The sequence below is a fragment of the Leucopleurus acutus genome (assembly GCF_964270905.1).
Source record: "Leucopleurus acutus genome assembly, chromosome: 1".
NCBI classification, from domain to species: Eukaryota; Metazoa; Chordata; class Mammalia; order Artiodactyla; family Delphinidae; genus Leucopleurus; species Leucopleurus acutus.
In genome coordinates, this window is record NC_139142.1 from 143,814,290 (window position 1) to 143,836,448 (window position 22,159).

The window sequence follows — 22,159 nt, forward strand, 5'->3', positions numbered from 1 at the left end:
AATCCCATACACATTAGCAGTCACTCCCCATCCTTGCCCTCCACTCCCTGGCACACTAATATACTTTCTGTCTCTATGGATTTTCCTATTCTAGACATTGCATATAAATGGAATCATACAGTATGTGGCCTTTTGTGTCTGGCTTCTTTCACTTTAGTGTAATATTTTCAAGATTCATCAATTTTATAGCATGTATCAATACTGTATTCCTTTTATTGATGAATATTTTCCACCGTATGACTATACTACATTTTGTTTATTCATTCATGCACAATTTGGTCTGTTTCCATTTTTTGGCTCTTATGAATAATGCTGCTAGGAACATTTGGGGAAAAGTTTTTGTGTGAACACATTTCTAATTCTTTTGGGTATGTAACTAGGAGTGGAACTGCAAGTTAAGTATCTCTTGATACCTAAATCTATTCTGTTTCTGAGTTCAGACAGCCTGGGATATCTCTCAAAATGCAAACAACTCTACACTGACTCCCTACCCCACCTTCACTCAAACACCTTCAGTCTTCAGAATCTGTACATATTAATTACCACTTAGTTCTTTCCAATTAAATTGAGGGCAGGGATCAGTTCTCATAGGTCTCATCATATAGTAGGTGTTTAATGTATGCTCAATATATTGATACCCTATGCTCACAAATGGGAGAATTACTTACCCTTTCATTCAGCAGATCTTTGAGTGTCTACTGTACATAGGTCACTGTGTTTACTACTGGCTATAGTGGTCAAACGTTATTCATCAGTTTCATCTACCCCAATTGCCAATTCAACTCCACAAATATTTACTGAATACTTATGATGTGAATGGTATTGTGCTAGGTTTGACAGCAGACACAGATAGAAATATGTTATAGTCTGCAGACTTTTATGACAGTTCATAAACTCTACATGACAGTACAGTAACAACAGAAATATACAACAACAGCAGTAGCACTGTATATTAAATGCCATAAGAAAAGTACAAAATGCTCTGGAGTGTCAACAGACACACATATGGTTGGGAGAATGGACAGAGAAGAGGACAGACATCAGACAATACTTCTTGAAGCTGAAGGTGGTACTTGAGAAAGGGCCACAAAGAAGGTGGCATTCTGATAGATAAGGATTCCCAGGAAAGGAGAAAGTGTTCCACACGGAGAATAGCATGAACAAAGATAGAAAAGGCTGGATACTGTATAGAATTTTTTTTTCAGAGACCAATCTAGTTAGGAATGTGTAGATGGGTAATGACAGAAGAGACTTGAATATTAGGCTTAGTATTTAAATAGGTTTAGAAGAATGATTCAAAAAGTCTTCCTTTAACAATTCAAATTATAGTGATTCCTTAACCTTTTCTTGAAACTTTTCTATTATGCTTATTATCTAAAGTAATCATGGAAATTAGTGATTTCTCCTTCCACAAGGAACAAAAAATGAACTCTTAACAGCTAAGTGAGCATGCTTAGCTCACTGAGACTGGGGAAGGATGAATTTGAATAATTCTAGCACTGCATCCCGATACTTCCGGGAATATATAAGGCTTAAAACAGACATGTAGGCAAATCCCCATAGCTAGAATAACAGAAGCAAACTGGGGGAAAAATAATAGCATTCATTAAGCTGCTAACACCAGGCACTGTGCCAGGTGATTTACATATAATATACCTGATCCACCAAATAACCTCATTTAAGTTTATGGCAAGTGAGGCTCAGAGAGGTCAAGTAAATTGTTAGAGGTTACCAAGCTAATAAGAAGCTCAGCTAGTAAAATGTAGACATCACTTTTGAACCCAGGCCTGTCTGATCCCATATTTTCCCCATTGTTCACTTTTATTTGTGAACAAAGGAGGCTAGAATGGTAGGGTCATGATACATGCATCAAAGAAAACGGTTGAATATTTAACAGATGGGCTTTAATGGTCTGGAGAAAAATTAGACTGAAATATTCAAAACTGGGTTTAGAATGGCTTAGAGATCAAGACCAAGAGAGATCAAGCTTAGGGCTGTTTCTTGATCAGTTTGAACAATGATCACACTATAGAGCTTATTTAGGAATATCCAGGGAGCAAAATTCCAGCTTTGATTTGGAAACTAGAGAGTAAACTCCAAGAGAACACGGATATTTGTCTGTATTCACTGATGTATTCCAAGTCCCTAAAACAGAGACTAGTATACAGTAAGCACTCAATAAACTTTTCTTGAAATAATGAAAAGTCACATAAGGGGTATGCTCGTTTGAATACTCTTGAAGGCCCTGAAATAAAGACAGCAGAACAGTAGGTTTAAAAACCATTCATGTTGTTAGCATATTCTCTTTAACACTCAACCCCATGGCAAAAACAAGCAACTCCAAAACAACAAACATACAAAAAAGCAATAGTTGTAAAACAACAGCATGATTTTTTAAAAGAAGGTAGACAAAAGAATGAAAAGACCCTTTTGCATTATAGATAGCATCTAGTACTTTGTGGGTAATCAAATTTCAGTGAGATGGAATCCAGAATTTTGACCTACTGTTTTAATATTTCAAACTGCTGTGAGCTGTGAGCCGTATATCCAATGACTGCTTTTTGGAAATGAAAATGGTTATCTAATCTAAATATTCTGAAAAAAAATGGACAATCTCTTTATTATTGATGACAAGGAATGAAATGAAAACCTCAAATTCATTTACTTAAAGAAGTAACAGAGTACACTTACAAAAGTCTTTACTTTTCTAATTTTGATAGTATGTTTCTATTAGAACATGCAAAGAAAACTGCAACAAAGAACATTAAGGGGAAAAAAAAAAGCCTTTGGAAGACAGCAAGCCTCTCTACAGAAACACTTTTAAAGAGAATAAAAGCAGGTTCCATGAACTTCCCTCTATTTTTCACAAGCTTTTCTAATATTTCTTCTTTGACGGAACTAATGAATAACTGCCTGTTATCACAAAACATCTTTTTTCAAATATGTGCTTTAAAAATTGCTTTCTTCTGAACAGACAGTTCTTCAAGCTGCTCAAGTCTCTCAGCTGCAACAAGTTTTCTTATTTCTATTATACTGCATTTCTTCCCTGGAATAGTATAAAGACCAATTTTAAAAACTCCTTTGTTTTACAAAGATAATTTCCTACAGGCAATACTGCTGTATCTCAATCAATATTTTAACTATCTTTTCTCTATCTATTTCATTTAGTTCCACAATCTTTACTCACTCCTGTAATTCTTAATACTGTAGTTTAATAGTTTAATTTGTCAGGGTGATCATATCATATATTCTTCTATATTACAATATAAAAGATAATGAACACTTTCTTTCTAATCAATTAATAGTTGCTTGAGGCAGTATACATGTCCCTAACCTTCTATTAATAACAACACAGACATAATTGTGTCTTGCCTTTTCAACTTCTGCAGAAATTCTATAGTCCTTCAAAAGATAACTCACTGATTTTAGGGTCTTAGCTTTTTGGTTTTTTTTTTTTAATGTCTATAGAAAGTTAAAACATATATTTTTTCCTTACTGTAACATTTAAGTTACAGTTGTTTAAACATTTTAGTTTAAATCACATTTTCTAATAAACTCTAAACAAACTAGCTTTCGAAAAGAACCAGAATTAAAACAGTTGCAAATTCTGAGAGTAGATTAGGTGACAACCCCAAAGGAAAAAATACACAGGCCTTATTCTTTTAAAAATTCTTGAAAGACACAATTCACTAGATATTCTAAAATTACTAAAGTTGTTGAGATTTCGTAAACTCCAAATAGATTGATTCCTTCAGTACCCTGCCCACCCCAACTTACCAAGTACTGTGGTACTTGAAAACAGAAACCAAAAAATCAAACCGTTGACTGTTCATTACCACTTTACGTATAGTTTCTTATAAAATATTGAGAATATAGGAAAAACAGAAAATTCTGGTATTCATCTTTAGTCCTTTGTGAGCCAAATTTTCCCCCTCCTTAAAATCTGAGCTGAATCTCATGATCCCTGCACCATGCCTTAAAACTACAAAGTGCAGACACCATTTTTTAATCGGTGCTGAATTTAATTAAATCACAAAGGGGGAAAATGTACTACACGGCAACTTTCAGTTGTTACATGTAAGTTACCAATAAGAATTTTTAAAGCTGAGGAAGTTGTTTTCAGGCCCAGGGCAGAACCTGTAGCCTAAAATCAACAGGTCTAAGGATTTAAGATCCCGATCACATCAGTTAAGATAACACCAAGTAATTGAGTACTTCAGTATGATATTTTCACTCCGATAAGGTGAAAATGCTTCAAAATTTATGTAAAATATTGAGTCCTTAAGGAGGTCCGTAATAAACGACCTCCTTAAGAATAACTACAGAGTTCCTGTGGCATGTCAAGGCAGAGAACACCCCTAAACCTCACTAAGTCAAGGTTGGACTTGAGTAAGGGAGAAGGGGTGGGCAATTCATGAGTCACACAAGAAAGCATGTCGTATTGTAGAGACGAATAAAGGGTTTTAACAAGGGGTTTCGAATTCTTTGAATAACGCATTAAGAAAATTCTGCTGGGGAGAAAATTTTCCTCTTACACTTGGAACCAAAAGTCACATAAATTCTGACTGGAGGCTGGTGATTAGCACAACTTCGTGGAATAACCTAACTTTTCACGTAAGGCACAATCCCAAAGCTTTAAGATACCGTCTGTCCAGATGGCACCAAGCATCACCTTTTCAAGCCTTCGCCGGCACAGGAAGTGGGTTGGACACCCCAACCCATCACCCTACCCCCACAGGAAGTGAGTTACGTTCCCCCCTCCCCCAGAATGGCCTTCCTCCCCTCCCCCAACCGGAAGTGAGGCGCCCCCATTCAGTCGGCCTCAAACCGAAACAAACCAATAACAGCAAAAGAGGGATGATCTTCAAGGGGTGAAGGGCACATCCACTGTGGCCACCCCCAAGCTCGCCTTGCTTACTGACCTGCTGACGACAGGGGTAGGCAGGGGCCTGGGGCCTAAAGAAAGTCCCTGGCACAGGGGACAATTCCCTGAGCCCCTCTCAATCGCCTTCACTCTTCTCACTGCGTCGCCTCACAGCTTGACAAAAATTCCTCCGCAGTACTTTATTTTGATGTCTTTTCTTTCCCTTTACCTAATCGCTTAACCACCTTCCCATAGGTAACTTCTCTAATGCAGCACTTAAGGCTGTTCTGGTGAGGAGAAAAATGAAATATTATTCCCCATACCTTCAGAAAAATGGAGGGATTATTTTGTTCAAAGGAGACGAAGGACTACGTGATTACGCAAGGTGAGACTTATTTTCGCGGAGGTTTCTGGGAGATGTAGTTTTTTACATTGCTAAGGCCTGCAGAAAGTATTGGGACTTAAATTGGTTATTACTATGTGCTGGAATCCTTGAAGACACATATCCTGTATTCGACTGTAGGCAGACCTAAGGGGCTTAGGCACCAAATGGACCAATACTTCGTTCCCTTTTTTCCCCTGGTACGTAATTGAACTGAAATTTCCCTTCACGCCGGCCCAAGGTCCTGGTCGTCCCGCCCTCTTCCTTTGGCCACGCCTCCCTCAGCCAATCAGACGCTCTCTAGTTCTCTTCCTCTGGAGGTAGGAACGCGAGAGGAGGGGCCTCATGGTGACTCCTCCCTCGGGGCTGAGGCGAGACTGGGAGAGGGCCGTGGCCTCGTGCGCGCGCGCGCGCGCGCGCGCGTGTGTTCGCTCAAGGAGCGCGGCAGCGAGTGCGCGCGCGGAGGGGCGGCGCGCCGGGCTGGGAGGAGGCGGGCAGGCTGGTGGGCCGGGCGGTCTACGGGCGGCCGGGAGCGCGCGGTGGACTCGGCGGCGGCTAGTAGTTAGTTAGTTGTTGTTAGTCAGTGTCAGTTGCTCGGCGGTGGCGGCCGCGGTCACCAGGAAGGGTACTGGACGGCCGGCGAAGGTAGTCACCGCGGCGGCGTGTGAGCCCCTCAGGTAACTGGGGCAAGGTTGCCCACGTCGCCTCCTTTCCCTTCTCCTCTCGCGCCGGCTTGTGGGACCTGGGTCGCCACGGGGTGAGGGAGCTGACCTGGGGGAATCCGGGCGGGGCGGCGTGGGGTCTGGGTGGCGCCGCCGCGGGGGCTTTGGCGGCCGGTGCGTCCGGCCCGGCGCGGGCTCTCCGGCCACGGCCACCCCCGCGCCCTGCCGCCCCCGGAGCCCGCTGGCGCCGCGCGCCCCCAAGCGCCCCCGCTCCCGCCCCTTCTCTCGGTGGCTGTGGCGGCGGCGGCCCCGGCAGCTCGGCGCCCCCCAGAGGAGGGAAAGTTGGGACCTGGCGGCGAGGGACGCCCCCGGGCGCGGCTGGAAGGCTGCTGGGGAAAGTGAATCTTGGAGGAGCCGGACGCGGTGAGGCTGGGGCAGGAAGGACTCCTTTCGCTCCTGCTAAGTCTGCACGGACATCCACCTCCAAACCCGGGAGGATCCGGCGCAGCCTGACCAGCAGCGCCAGGGTGAAACCCGGTGACTCTTTGCCTGCTCACTTGGCTCTACGGTTTGTGAGCCCCCTAACGTGCGGGTTTCCTCGGTTTTGGGGGGATTTTGAGTGGTTCATTGGGTCAGTTTTGTTTCTCCTTCGCCCTTTGACTCGTCCTTTCTTGCAACTTTTCTCACCTCCCGCGTTGAGGACTTGCCGTCTGAGCCCCTTCTCTACCCCTTCCCTGTTGCCTGCACCATACGTCTGAGAGCTTGATTTCATTTTTTCGTCCTTTGACTGCATTAAAGACTGCTGAGAGCACAGGAAAGAGGAAATCTCCCACCTTTAAATGTTAACTTTTTTGCAATACGTTGTGTTTTTTAAGATCCCCGTTTAGGAATTTGAGAGCTGTGGAATGGAGTTATTGCAAGGTTGGGGTTGAGGGGATAGTGACGAGTTAAAGGAAAACTGATTTCATCTTTATTGGCCTTGTTATAGAAAACCTAATACATTTTGTTTTGCCGCTGTTAAATGTGGTAAGATTATACGTTGAATTAAATACTTGGAGATTTACATGAAAGGTTATATTTAGGTCATTGTATTATGTATGTCCACAGCTTTTCACCTGAATTGGGATTGCCTTGAGGATTCTGTTTTGGGGCCTACCTCTTGATTTTTGTTCAGCCACAACGCCTTTTTTTCTTTTCTTTTTTTTCCCCTGATAAACGAAATGATGTGGTAATGTGTATAGTCGGAGAACCCATATTGCTCTCTGCAGTGTAGAAGTGAAAACCGTGAATTATCCACAGGGGTAAAACTTTCCATGAGCAATCTTGAATACTTGCTTCATGATGGCTTCTCTATAATCTCAGAACATTTCTAGATAGCTCAGTCCACTGACTACCCTAATTACTTTCTGAAGTGCCTGGCACTTCTCTTCGGTGACTCGTTTAGTAAACTGTAATGGCAAGTATGGTACATTTTCTTGACTTCAGAGATGGGAGTTGTAGCCTCGACCCAGAGATTAACAGTTAACAATGGAAGCAGAATTCATACCATTGCTAGTGAGTTTTGGCTATGACCAACTCACAAACTATGTGAAAAAAACAAACATCTTTCCAAAACTGTCAGAGGGGAAGAGGGGAAATATTTTATCATGTCTTTATTTTTGGAGACTCTAACATGACTATATTATGTGGGGAAAAAAATGTCATTATTTTCTTTAAGCCTTTTTGATGTGTGGTCCTCTTCTTCATCCTTTCCCTGCCCCGGTGCATTTATGGTTTGACCTTTATGTTTGGCTGGGTTCCAGGATGGGAAGAAAAGTATTTTGGTGAAAGGAAAAGATAAGATTACTTTGAACTATTATGATACTGTGACTATTCATTTTACCCAGAGATAGTACAGAAAATCTTCTTCCATAATTTTTGTACCCCATTAACATTCTGTCAGAAGTCATTTTTAAGAGTCTATCCTGAGGCCCATAAAGAAATAATGCCACTTCATAACTGTTCCTGACAATCACATTAAAAAATGTGTTCCTGGAATGTGTTGTATGTGTTCTCATATAAACATTTATCTTTGTACATTTATGATAATGTAAATATTTAAGTCTGAGAGCTTAAAAATTTTATTTGCTTATTTGCATACATGTTTTTCAACATCTAGCAGTGCCAACCATATTTGCCAAATAAGCATCATCCATAAATTCATGCTTTGGCACATAATAACTCTTCTAAATTGTTCCGTGGTGAAGCACCATGAGATTAGTGTTTGCTTCATAAGAGAGATTTGTTGTTGTTTTTAACTGTAATGATGCTCTGTTTAAGTGGAACAGGTGCTGGGCTCTAGCTGTTTGTGTTGAAACCTGCCAAATCATACTCTTTTGTTGGATGGGTTATTTGAGTAATTTAGGAACCAAACTGTGGCCCCTGGCATGCCAAGTTGAGTTCAAGGCTCCATTTCACTGCTGCAAATTCCTGTTTTCACTGTAAGAGGTAGTTGTGTGTGATGAGCCTTATTTTCTTATTGCTCTTCTCTTTACTTTAATTCCTACTCCCTGCCTTCGTTCTGATCCTTTCATTACTGGAGCTCTTGGGAAAGTCTAGACTCCTTCTTTGCTGGTTTGTTTTCCTTGGAGAAATTCTAGTAACTTTCAGGCCAGGAATAGATAGTTCACATTTGTTCAGCAAATATTTTGAGTGCCTTTTAAGTGGTAAACATGGTGGTAAGCCCTGAGTATATGTACAATGATATGCCTTTTTGCAAGGAGCATATAGTTTAGGAGGAGAAGATAGCTGATAACCAATAATTATAATGTGGAGTGATATATAACAGGTGTAAGCAGATTCCTTTGGATGGAAGCACAGAGCAGGAGGGGTAGTTGACTAAGACTTGGGGTCTTGGGAGGGGCATGTCCCAAAATGCATCTTAGTGGGTTACCTGAGCTAATCTTCAAAAATAGATAGCAGTTAACTAGGTTCAGAAAAAGGGAAAGGACATTCTAGACCGGTGCTGTTCTGTAAAAATATAATAATACAAGTCACAAATGTAATTCACATATGTATTTTAAAACTTTCTATTAACCATGTTAAAAAAGGAAAAGGTGAAATTAATTTTAGTAATATATTTTATTTAAGCTGATATATCTAAAATTTTATTTCAATCTGTAATCACTATAAAAAAGCATTATTGAGATGTTTGACATTCTCTTTTTCATACGAAGTCTTCAGAATCTGGTATGTATTTTATACTAATACCACATCTCAGTTGTGTCTAGCCATGTTCAAGTACTCAGTAGGCACAAGTGGACAGCAGAGTTTTAGAACAGGAGCTGATGAAGTGATAAGAAGCCAAATCACTGAATGCCTTATGAACCAAACTAAGGAGCTTTAACTTTGTCCTGAAGGCTGTGAGGATTTAGTGGGGGGAAAAATTATGCTGTGATAGAATCATATTTGTGTTCTAGGCAGTGAGGTGAATGCTGGATTAGAGAAGGGCAAAACTGGAAGCAAGACCAGTTAGGAAGCCATATTCCTGATGAGAAATGATGAGAGATGTAGAAGAGGAGTGGATGTATAAGAGGTTTAGGAAGTATTATCAACAGGACAGGGTAAATAATCAGATTACAGAGTTGAGCAAGATTGAAGATTTAGCATGATTCCCATATTTCTGTTGTGAGCTACTGAATGGGGCAGACAACTAAGAGAAGCCAAACATCTGTGCCAGACAGACCAAAGCTGAAAAAAAGAACTATGCGAGAATTGTCACAGAAGCTGAGGGAGAAGAATATTTCAAGGACTAGGAGTGGACAGTACTGTATCCTGCCATGAAAAGACCAAGTAAGATAACTGAAAAAAGTCCCTGAAACTTGGTGATTAAGTCATTTGTAACTTCAGCTAGAGCAGGTAGCTACATTGTAGTGCTTTGGGGGTAAGGGGGTTGAAGAGTCAATGACGGCTAGGAAGGTAGCTAATTGAGAGGGATACAGTGTTTTCAACAAAGGACTGAACAAATAGTATAGGTGAAGGGAGATGCAGGGGATTTAGAGAAGTTTACTCCTTCTACCCCTTTTTTAAATTAAGAGGATCTTGGGCATGTTTATGTGGGATTGGAAAGCACCAGTGGAGGGGAGAAATTGAAGCAGTGTTGGGGAGGTGGAGAGATGGGGGACAGAGGTGATTGATGGAGCCAAGGATTTGGAGACAGTAGGAGGGGATGGGATCCAAGGCATAGGTAGAGAAGTTGGCCTTGCGTAGGAGATGATTTTCCTTTTTTTTTGGCGGTACACGGGCCTCTCACTGTTGTGGCCTCTCCCATTGCGGAGCACAGGCTCCGGACGCGCAGGCTCAGCGGCCATGGCTCACGGGCCCAGCCGCTCCGCGGCATGTGGGATCTTCCCAGACCGGGGCACGAACCCGTGTCCCCTGCATCGGCAGGCGGACTCTCAACCACTGCGCCACCAGGGGAGCCCGATTTTCCTTTTTCATTGAGCAGAAACGAAGGAGGTGAAGTTGGAGGCACCGTAAATAAGTTTCTAAATGATAGGGGCAGGAAGGAGAAAGAATTGATGTGTCTTATATCATTTTTGAGTACCTGCTTAGAATGATGGGGAACATGGTAGAATAGGGATTCTTTAAAAAGAGAGTGTAAGTGTATAACAGCTTCCAAGGCAGTGGTGTGGGGGAGAGAGTCAGACAGACAGACTCACAACTAAGATAATGAAAAAGGATTGTTAGGTAGCATTGAGGACCCATTTGAGGTTGTAGACCTTGGATTTGTAGGGATACCAATTTGCATGGTTTGATTTTTCTCCAGCACTGATCACTCTGGGTATGTACAGCTGAAGAAACCATTTAATACTCACAAGAGCTCATAAGGTAGGTACTGTTGTTATTCTCCTTGATTGTAAGATGAACAGCTGGCGTTCAAACCCTGGTGGTTCAATTCCAGAGCCCAGGCTGTTACCCACTGCTTTGCAGATGCCTGCTTGGTAGAAATACCTAAAGGGCAGTTGGTTGAGGGAATTAATGATGTTAAGGACTGACTGAAATGAACTGTGGAGTCCAGGTTGGTTCATGAGCAGGAATCATAGAAGGGGTGATTCAACTGGGAGAAAATGAAGGGCGTGAAAGTTAGAGGTCAGTGTGAAGCTGAAGAACTAGTGAAGAGGGAGCAAAAATATTAGCTTTTCCTTATGGATTACCTACTATATGCTAGACACTTTAATACCTTATTTCTAATCCTAACATGAGTGTTATTAATCTTACATCCATCCCTTTGTCATTCTCCTTCAGATGAAGAAACTGAGGATTAGAAAGGTTAAGTTACATATCCAGAGAGACACACACTATCAAGTGATACAACCAGGATCCAATACCCATTCTTTCTTCTCCAAACCATAGTGTTCTCAAGTAAGGAGATAAGAAAGAAAATGCAGTAATGATGAAAAGTGGTAGAACGACACTGGGATATTAAATTTAGGACTTCAAAGGTGTATCATTCATTTAACAAATGTTTGTTGAGCATTATGTGCATGCTAGGCATTGTTCTAGGTGCAGAGGTTATAGTAGTGAACCAAACAGACAAAAATCCCTGCCCTCGTGGATCTTACATTCTAGAGCGGGTGAGACAGACATTAAACAAAATAAGTAACTTGTTCTACAGTATTAGAAGGTGATAGGTGCTGTGGAGGAAAATTAAGCAGGCAAGAGCGATAGGTATGCCAAGGGGTGTGTGCACTTTTAAAAAGGATGTCTGGGAAGGACTTGGTGAGGAATGAGCAAAGGCTTCAAGGATGGAGGTAATCAGGAGCACACTAGATCTAAGAAACAGTTTGCATTGGCCCTGAAGCAGAGGTGTGCTTGGTGTATTCCCAGAACACTAGGAGGTCAGTGTGCCTGGACTGGAGTGAATAGTAGAGTAGAAAGTGGTTTCTACTTTGTGGAGAAACAAAGTGGAGAGATAACTGGGTCCAGATTACATAGAGCCTGTAGAACATTGGAGGGACTTGGGTGTTTATTTTTTGAGATGGAAACCATTACAGGTTTTTGAGCAGAGTGACATGATCAGGTTAATGCTTTAAAAACTTCACTCTGGCTACTGTGTTGAAAGTAGTCTAAAGAGGTGAAGAGTAAAAACTAGAAGATCAGTTAGGAGGCTCTCTTTAAAAATCTAGTTGAGGGTAGTGGTGTCTTAGACTTTAAAAATCTAGTTGAGGGTAGTGGTGTCTTAGACTAGGAAATTGATGAGAAATGATTGGATTTGGATATATTTTTAACTTTTTATTTTGAAATAATTTTAGATTTACGGAGGAGTTGCACAGATAATGCATAGAGTTTCTTTATGCCAGTGTTTCTCAGCCTCAGCCTTACTGACATTTTGGACCGGCTAAACCTTTGTTGTGGGGATTGCCCAGTGCTATCCAGGATGTTAAGCAGCATCCCTGGTCTCTATCTATAGATGCCAGTACCACACCCCTGTTGTAACAATCAAAAATGTCTTTAGACATTGCCAAATGCCCCCGTGGGGCAAAATTGCTCCTATTAAGAATCACTGCTGTATACCCTTCATCCTTTTCTCCCTAATGTTAACATCTTACATAACCATGGTACATTTGTTAAGCTAAGAAATTAACATTGGTACAATGCTTCAGACAAACTGCAGACTTTATTTGTATTTCACCAGTTTTCCCACTAATACTCCTTTTCCATTCCATTATCCAAACCAGGATACTACATTGCTTTTAGTTGTCAAGTCTTCCTTATCTCTTCTAATGCATGACAGTTTCTTGGTCTTTCCTTACCTTTTATGACCTTGATACTTTTTTTTTTTTTTTTTGCGGCACGCGGGCCCCTCACCGCCGTGCCCTCTCCCGCTGCGGAGCACAGGCTCCGGACGCGCAGACCCAGCAGCCACGGCCCCATGGGCCCAGCCGCTCCGCAGCACGTGGGATCCTCCCGGACCGGGGCACGAACCCGCGTCCCCCGCATCGGCAGGCGGACTCCCAACCACTGCGCCACCAGGGAAGCCCACCTTGATACTTATTTTTAAAGAGTACTGGTCAAGTATCTTGTAGGGTGTTCCTCAATTTGGGTTTTCTGAGATCTTCTCATGATTAGTTACTGAGGTTTGAGGAAGAGTATCACAGAGTGAAGTGCCCTTCTTATCATGCCATAGAGGAGATCCATATTATCAACATGACGTCACTGGGTGATCACTTTGTTAAGGTGGTTTCTGCCAGATTTCTCCATTATTTTTCACCTTCCATACTCTGACCATTAGAAGCAAGTCATTAAATTCAGCCCACACTCAAGGGGAGGGGAATTAAACTCCACTTCCTGGAGGCAGATGTATCAAAGAATTTCTGGACATATATTACAACCACCACAGTAATTGGTAAATATTTTGGGAGAGATACTTTGAGACTTTGCCAGTATCCTGTTTCTGCTCACTGATTTTATTTATTTTAAAAAATTTATTTATTTATTTATTTTTGGCTGCATTGAGTCTTCATTGCTGCGCTCAGGCTTTCTCTAGTTGCGGTGAGCGGGGGCTACTCTTCATTGCGGCGCGTGGGCTTCTCATTGCGGTGGCTTCTTTTGTTGCAGAGCACGGGCTCTAGGCGTGCAGGCTTCAGTAATTGTGGCTCGCAGGCTCTATAGCACAGACCCAGTAGTTGTGGCACATGGGCTTAGTTGCTCCGCGGCATGTGGGATCTTCCTGGACCAGGACTCGAACCAGTGTCCCCTGCATTGGCAGGCAGACTTTTAACCACTGAGCCACCAGGGAAGCCCCTCTGCTCACTAATTTTAGCATTCATCAGTAATCTTGCCTGCATGTACTGTTTATTTTCCCTCATTCTTACTACATTTATTAATTGGAATTCTTTTGTAAGGAAAGTTTGTTCCTTATCTATCTAATCATTTATATCAGTTCTAATTTATGGATACTTACTTTATTCTTAGGGTTATAATTCACTTGGTGTCATTATTTATTTTGTTGCCTGAATTATTCCAGCTTTGCCCATTGGGAGCTCTTTTAGGTTGACTTCTGTGTCTTTTTGATGTGCTCCTATCCTTTGTATGTGTACATGTTACACTTCTTTATTTTCTGGCACTACTAGATGTTTCAGGCTCATCTTGTATTTTTCCTGCCTCTGCCCTAGACTCATTTCTTCAAGAAATTCTGATTCCTTTTATTGGAGAATGGTATTTTGAGGTCAAGATCTGGATGTTAGGTGTGCTTGTTGCTACTGCTGCTAGATGCTGTCAGTGGACAGAACTAGGAAATATATGTATGCATACTAATCTGTGTATCCACACATCTATATTTTTTTCGGTGTGTAAAATACATCTCTGACTCTAACTGGGTATGTTTTGATCCAACAAGGTTTGCTGATGGATTGGATGTGGAATGTGAAAAGAGAAGAGTCAAGGATGACTTCAAGGCTTTTGGCTTAAGCAACTGGAAGGATGGAGTTGCCATTTTCAGAGATGGGAAGACTGTGAGCAGAGCAGGTTTCTGGGTAGAGTTCAAGAGTTCTGTTCCAGACTGGCTACGTTTTTGAGATGTCTAAGAGACGTGTAATCGAGATGTCAAGTCAGCAGTTGAACAAATGAATCTGTAGTTCAGAGGAGAATGGTCCAGGTTGAATACATTTAGAAGTTGTCAGTATAGATAAGATCACCTGAGGAGTGAACGTAGCTAGAAAAGAGGTTCAAGGACTGACCCCAGGTCATCCTAGTCAGAGAGATGAGGAGAAGCAGTTCTGCAAAATGATAAGGATTGGGGTGTGGCTATAGGGTGGATTTCATATCTATTATTAATAAGCACTTTTTTAATACCTGTTATTGGCAAGGCACTGAGCCATTTTGGGAGTTAACATTGTGCCGTAAATTTACAATCTAGGATGAGACAAATTACAGACTGAAAAAGAAAGTAGCAGTGAAAGGCAAATACCAGATAATGGTTCAAATAACATTACTAGAGAAGCTTCTTAGAGGACATAGGCATAAGAAATAATGAACTCAAGCCTGTGCCAGCTACATATAAACACTAATGTAAATATGTATCAGTCAAAGAACTTGTCAAGGTTTCATTAAGCTCTTAGGTGGGTAATTGTGCCTTTAGTTATTGCTATCAATTAAACCACTCAGTGAACTGGTTAGGAGGGTTTCTGCTACACTTGACTTTTTTTTTTTTTTTTTTTTTTTGTGGTACGCGGGCCTCTCACTGTTGTGGACTCTCCCGTTGCGGAGCACAGGCTCCGGACGAGCAGGCTCAGCGGCCATGGCTTACGGGCCCAGCCGCTCTATGGCATGTGGGATCTTCCCGGACCGGGGTACGAACCCGTGTCCCCTGCATCGGCAGGTGGACTCTATCAACCATTGCGCCACCAGGGAAGCCCTACACTTGACTTTTTAACTTTTATCTCTCTGCCATCTTTTCACAGTCAGTTGGATTCATCTTAAGACTGCTTAAAATAAAATGTTTCAGTGTAAAATCAAGCAGAATTGGCCTTCATCTTCTGCAAACATGCAACATTTTTGACTGCTTCTTTCATGGATAGTTTTAGACATTCACATTTGTCACTTGGTTACTAAAGTCACACCCCGATGCGATTATGGAACTTTACAAGTAATTTAAATGTCTAACCTAGTAAACCAAGGTTTTAGTAAAATATTTTAATTTCAACTCCTTTGCACTAAAAATGGATAGGCTTTCACTGCCAGCTGATAAAAGGTGGTATAGCATGAGAAAGGCAGATTGTACCTATTGAGTAATTATTTATCAGTCACTCTCTAGGAACTTAAGAAAAATGAGGGGTTTATCTACTTTATAGCATGGGGGCAAAAAATCACGGGATTCCATTCTCAATTCTGCCACTGAATGGTTGGCAAAGCTATTAACCATTTGTATGTACAGTGTGTTGTATTTATTAATTGGGAGAAACTTTAGCATATTAATATGCTGAGTGAAAAGAGACTCTGCCTTGAGTGCAAAGACTGTCTTATTAGCGCAGTTCCTGGCATGTAATGGATACTCAAATGGTTGTTGAATGAAGGAATTACGTAAAATACTTTACCCTTGTAAAGTAAGACCTGAAGAGTTATTTAGCTTGCTCAAGAAACCTTAAGATACTGAGAACTTCAGTTGTGTAAGTAAGAATTAGGGCAAAATAAAATAAATCTGTATGCTAACATACTCATTTTAGGCTAAGCCAAACAAACAATACTACTCTTTAAAAACATGATCCTTATGTATCAAGTAGCTCATAATCCTATCCTCCATGAGTAGAAAAGAATTCTGGTTCAGGAGTCAAGCAGCCTGAATTTGAATCCTGGCTCAACTGCTTACTAGCCATGGGCCCTTAAGTTAGTTTCTTAACTGTGCTTCAGTTTCCTCATTTGTAAAATGGGGATAATACTTACACCTACTTTATGGGGTTGTGAGGTGAAAGAAGAATAATAGCAAGCATGTAAGTGTTTGATACACAATGTGTTTAATTTTAACTGTTATTTTAAAAGTGTTGAGAGAGTAATATTTTAATTTTTCATTTTCTAGAAAATTATGTCTGCTGAATGATAACTAAAGGGAAAACAAAAACTCTATGTGAACAAGGAAAGAAGACTGATGGGAAATTATACTCATAGTAATGTGTTTGAACTATGAATAATAGGTTTTCTACTTTTTGCTGTCTCTATTTTTTTCACTTTAAATTTGTTTAGCAGATTTTATTAACTGTTTAACTATAAGACACTAGGCTTTCATGAGCATATTGCTTTTTAGAGAGTCAGCATTGCATTGTGGTTAAGAGCGTGGATTGTGAACCCAGACGGCCTGGGATTGAATCTCATCTCTGACGCTTAATAGCGGTGCGGTCTTGGGAAAATTACTTTATTTCTCTATCCTTAGTGTTCTTATCTGTAAAATTGGGATATTGATAGTACCTACCTCGGAGGGTTAATGAACTAATAATTGAAAAGTGTTTAAAATAATGCCTGGGGCATAGTATCATGTACTGTTGAATAAAATAATGGTAGAAATATTACATTTAAAAATTAATGAAAGATTTTAGCTTTCCAGTATATTTATAAGTTCACCCACATTACGTAGACTATTTTGTTTCTTATCTTTTAGAGAAAAGTTTTCCTCATAATCCCCTATCTCTCCCTCCCTAATCTTCTTTGGTTCCCTTGATGATGGAGGAGCAGGAGAAGTCTTTCCTCCTAAATCCTTTATATGACAGGAGCACTTTGCATTGTTTAAACTTAGGATTCTCCCCCACCCTTAATTTTCATAAGAGATTGATTTACTTTTGTTATTACACGGGAAGATGCCATGGTATACTTCTTAAATATTTTGAAATAATGAGTTGAATATTTCAAATGCTGAGAAACTGCCTTCTTCCCAGGTGTGAAACAGTTTTTATAGATTTTATTTGGGTATGAAGTAGGAGTAATTGTGGGAGTTTGTGTGAAAGAAGATTTAAGGCATTGGAGAAGCAATAAAAAGTATTTTCCTAATGTCAGTTCTCTCCTTGACTTGAGAAATTGTTTTTGCAGCAATATCCTTAGACTGTTTTTCAGCATTTGCCTTTGGGGACTGGCTGCATTCACAGTGTTAAACCTCAGAACTAAATATTTCAGGTAGATTGCCAGTTCTTAATTCAACTATGGTCCTGAAGTTAAAAGAGGTTGTTCGTTTCCAGATTCAATGAAGAAGTTAATATAAGGAGAGAAGAGAATCCTGTAGTTTGATAATCTTTTTCTTCTATATAGAATAAGACAAAGTATACATTGTTTCTTATATACTCCTTTCCTTACAAATGCAGCTTGTGGAATGATAGCATCAGTGAATATGTAAGTTGCACTATAAGCAGCATAGAAATAATTTATAAATATAGTAGTTCCTAATTTAGAGAGTTGAACTTTAATTATTGACTTAGATTTTATTTCACATATATATGTTTATTAAACATGTGCAAATAAAATTTGAATCCTATTATAAATGCAACTTGTAGTTCTGTTGTCAGTTTTGCATTCCAAAAGTCTGTTAAAAGATCTTGTCATCTAGAAAAGGATGTGTTTTGTATTCTTTTGTAAAAGGCAACTACAGGGTTTTATGTTGCAGGAATGTTGACCCTCTCTTCTCTTATCTCCTATGGGACTGCATGGTCTGGGTTTTCATGGACTAGCTGTCTGACTAAGAAACCGAATCCTGCTGTACAGATTTCCTTCTAATTCTCTCTGTCTTTTTTGGCTTCAGATCTGAAGTAGAGTTTGATATTACCTATTATACTATACATCTTTAAATTTTATGATAGAAAAAAAATTAGCTTTTTAAAAATTATGTAAGTTTCAGGTGTACAGCATTATAATTTGACATCTGTATATACTACAAAGTGGTCACCACTGCAAGTCTAGTTCCCATCCGTCACAATACTGTTGACTTCCTTCACCCACTTTGCCCACCCCTTAATCCTCTTCCCCTCTGGTAACCACTAATCTGTTCTCTGTATTTTTGAGTTTGTTTTTGTTTTATTTTGTTTGTTCATTTGTTTTGTTTTTTTTAGATTCCACATATGAGTGAAATCATATAGTATTTTTATTTTTCCATCTGACTTATTTCACTTGGTATAATACCTTTATGGTCTATCCATGTTGTCACAAATGGCAGGATTCTATTCTTTTTTATGGTGAGTTAATAGTCCATTGTGTTTGTGTGTGTGTGTATACACACACATATACATTCATCAGTGGACAGTTGTTTCCATATGTTGGCTATTGTAAATATTACTGCAGTAAACATAGCTGTGTATATATATCTTTTCAATTAGTGTTTTTGTGTTCATCAGATAAATACCCAGAAGTGGAATAACTGGATGATATGGTAGTTCTATTATTATTATTATTATTTTTTGAGACATCTCCGTAATGTTTTCCATGGTGGCCGCACCAATTTACAGTCCCATCAACATTATACAAGGGTTCCCTTTTCTCCACATCTTGTCCAACATTTGTTATTTCTTGTCTTTTCTTTTTTTAAATTTTTTTTATTTCTTGTCTTTTCAATGATAACCATTCTAACAAATGTGAAATAATATCTCATTGTGGGTTTGATTGGCATTTTCCTCATAATTAGTGATGTTGAACATCTTTTCATGTGCCTGTTGGCCATCTGTATGTCTTCTTTGGAAAAATGTACTCAGATCTTCTGCCCATTTTTTAATCAGGCTTTTTTTGTTTTGTTTTGTTTTTTTATTCTTGAGTTGTGTGAGTTCTTTATATATTTTGGCTATTAACCCCTTTTTGGATATGTGATTTGCAAATACCTTTTCCCATTCAGTAAGTTGCCTTTTTGTTTTGATGATGGTTTCCTAAAAGCAGAAGCTTTTTTAGTTTGATATCCTGTTTGTTTATTTTTGCTTTTGTTTCCCTTGCCTTTGAAGTCAGAACACACAAAACATTGCTAAAACTGATATCAGTGAAATTACTGCTTTTGTTTTCTTCTAGGAATTTTATAGTTTCATGTCTTACATTCAAGTCTTTAATCCATTTTGAGTTAATTTTTGTTTCTAGTGTAAGACAGTGGTCTAGTTTCATTCTCTTGCACGTGGCTGTTCAGTATTCCCAATACTATTTACTGAAGAGACTATCCTTCCTCCACTGTATGTTCTTTGCTCCCTTGTCAGAAATTAATTTACATATATGTGTGGGTTTATTTCTGGGCTCTCAATTCTGTTCTGTTTATCTGTGTGTCTGTTTTTGTGTGGTACCATACCATTTTGATTATTAAAGCTTTGTAGTATAGTTTGAAATCAAGGAGCATGATGTTTCCAGCTTTGTTCTTTCTCAGTGTTGTTTTGGCTATTTGGGATCTTTTGTGGTTCCGAACAAATTTTAGATTTGTTTGTTTTTGTTCACTGAAATGTGCCGTTGGAATTTTGATAGGGATTGTATTGAATCTGTAGATTGCTTTGGGTAATATGGACATTGTAACAATATCTGTTCTTTCTATCCATGAACACAGAATATCTTTCCATTTTTTTGTGTGTCTTCTTCAGTTTTTTTTGCTGTGTCTTACAGTGTTCATTGTACAGGTTTTTCATCTCCTTAGTTAAAGTTATTTCCAGGTATTTTATTCTTTTTGATGCACTTATAAATGGGATTGTTTCCTTAATTTCTCTTTCTGATAGTTCATTATTAGTGTATAGAGATATCACAGATTTCTGTATGTTGATCTTGTATCCTGTAGCTTTACTGAATTCATTTATTAGTTCTAACAGTTTTTTAGTGGAGTCTTTAGGTTTTTTAACATCTTAATTGGAGGATAATTGCTTTACAATGGTGTGTTAGTTTCTGCTTTATAACAAAGTGAATCAAATACATAGACATATATCCCCATATCTCCTCCCTCTTGAGTCTCCCTCCCTCCCACTGTCCCTATCCCACCTCTCTAGGTGGCCACAAGGCACTGAGTTTATCTCCCTGTGCTATGCGGCTGCCTCCCACCAGCTATCTGTTTTACATTTAGTAGTGTATATATGTCCATGCCACTCTCTCACTTTGTCCCAGCTTACCCTTCCCCCTCCGCGTATCCTCAAGTCCATTCTCTAGTAGATCTGTGTCTTTATTCCCTTCTCGCCCCTAGGTTCTTAATGACCATTTGTTTTTTGTTTTTTAGATTCCATATATATGTGTTAGCATACGGTATTTGTCTTTCTCTTTCTGACTTACTTCAATCTGTATGACAGACTCTGGGTCCATCCACCTCACTACAAATGACTCAATTTCGTTTCTTTATGGCTGAGTAATATTCCATTGTATATATATGCCACATCTTCTTTATCCATTTCTCTGTTGATGGACACTTAGGTTGCTTCCATGTCCTGGCTATTGTAAATAGAGCTGCAGTGAACATTTTGGTACATGACTCTTTTTGAATTATGGTTTTCTCAGGGTATATGCCCAGTAGTGGGATTGCTGGGTCATATGGTAGCTCTATTTAAAGTTTTTTAAGGAACCTCCATACTTTTCTCCATAGTGGCTGTATCAATTTACATTCACACCAACAGTGCAAGAGTGTTCCCTTTTCTCCACACTCTCTCCAGCATTTATTGTTTGTAGATATTTTGATGATGGCCATTCTGACTGGTGTGAGATGATATCTCATTGTAGTTTTGATTTGCATTTCTCTAATGATTAATGATGGTGAGCATTCTTTCATGTATTTGTTGGCAATCTGTATATCTTCTTTGGAGAAATGTCGATTTAGGTCATCTGCCCATTTTTGGGTTGGGTTGTTTGTTTTTTTGATATTGAGCTGCATGAGCTGCTTGTAACTTTTGGAGATGAATCCTTTGTCAGTTGCTTCATTTGCAAATATTTTCTCCCATTCTGAGGGTTGTCTTTTCGTCTTGTTTATGGTTTCCTTTGCTGTGTGAAGGCTTTTAAGTTTCACTAGGTCCCATTTGTTTGTTTTTATTTCCATTTCTCTAGGAGGTGGGTAAAAAAGGATCATGCTGTGATTTATGTCATAGAGTGTTCTGCCTATGTTTTCCTCTAAGAGTTTGATAGTGTCTGGCCTTACATTTAGGTTTTTAATCCATTTGGAGTTTATTTTTGTGTATGGTGATAGGGAGTGTTCTAATTTCATTCTTTTACATGTAGCTGTCCAGTTTTCCCAGCACCACTTATTGAAGAGGCTGTCTTTTCTCCACTGTATATTCTTGCCTCCTTTATCAAACATAAGGTGACCATATGTGCGTGGGTTTATCTCTGGGCTTTCTATCCTGTTCCATTGATCTATATTTCTGTTTTTGTGCCAGTACCATACTATCTTGATTAATGTAGCTTTGTAGTATAGTCTGAAGTCAGGGAGCCTGATTCCTCCAGCTCTGTTTTTCTTTCTCAGGATTGCTTTGGCTATTCGGGGTGTTTTGTGTTTCCATACAAACTGTGAAATTTTTTGTTCTAGTTCTGTGAAAAATGCCAGTGGTACTTTGATAGGGATTGCATTGAATCTGTAGATTGTTTTAGATAGTATAGTCATTTTCACAATGTTGATTCTTCCAATCCAAGAACATGGTATATCTCTACATCTGTTTGTATCATCTTTGATTTCTTCCATCAGTGTCTTATAATTTTCTGCATACAGGTCTTTTGTCTTCTTAGGTAGGTTTATTCCTAGATATTTTATTCTTTTTGTTGCAGTGGTAAATAGGAGTGTTTTCTTAATTTCACTTTCAGGTTTTTCAT

The 22,159-nt window shown here is 39.5% G+C and overlaps 2 protein-coding genes across 4 annotated transcripts in view; one reads left to right on the forward strand and one right to left on the reverse strand.

Annotated features, from left to right (window-relative positions):
- The window catches only part of HMG20A (high mobility group 20A), a 66,099-nt gene extending 61,039 nt beyond the window's left edge, over nucleotides 1–5,060 (reverse strand). For both annotated transcript variants that reach the window (XM_082839851.1, XM_082839852.1), the window contains exon 1: nucleotides 4,923–5,060. The gene's annotated coding sequence lies outside the window, so the exon portion shown is untranslated. The remainder of the gene's footprint in view (nucleotides 1–4,922) is intronic.
- Nucleotides 5,061–5,811: 751 nt separating this feature from the next.
- Nucleotides 5,812–22,159, forward strand: part of PEAK1 (pseudopodium enriched atypical kinase 1) — a gene marked incomplete at its 3' end in the record, with an annotated part of 291,481 nt that continues 275,133 nt past the window's right edge. For both annotated transcript variants that reach the window (XM_082835965.1, XM_082835966.1), the window contains exon 1: nucleotides 5,812–5,923. The remainder of the gene's footprint in view (nucleotides 5,924–22,159) is intronic.